Raw genomic sequence first — 422 nt, forward strand, 5'->3', positions numbered from 1 at the left:
CATGGTCTCTCCTGCCCGGGCTGGCTTTGAACCGCGATCCTCAGATCTCAGCCTCCTGAGTAGCTAGGATTACAGGTGTGAGCCACCAGCGCCCAGCTCTATTACAATCTATAAAATAGTTACTAGAATTAATGAGTAATGTTAGAAATATTCCAGTATACAAGGTATTAAGACTAAGCTAACCACCACCCCATTAACACAACCAGTTTTCCTACTACTTTCCTTCACATATCTGAAAAATTGTTGTTACATCCCTCACATAAAAATTTTATTTTTCTTTTATTTTGGAAAAAAAGGAAACCCTGTGGTGAAAAGATTTTGGAGAACCCCAAAATTCTGGAATGAAGGCACTATCTAAAAGAGAACTTATTTATTAAATTTCTTAATTAGCTTAATAAGTAAAGGGGGCATGTAAAAACTAG

The sequence above is a fragment of the Dipodomys ordii genome, unplaced genomic scaffold (assembly GCF_000151885.1).
Source record: "Dipodomys ordii isolate 6190 unplaced genomic scaffold, Dord_2.0 Scaffold209, whole genome shotgun sequence".
Classification (NCBI taxonomy): domain Eukaryota; kingdom Metazoa; phylum Chordata; class Mammalia; order Rodentia; family Heteromyidae; genus Dipodomys; species Dipodomys ordii.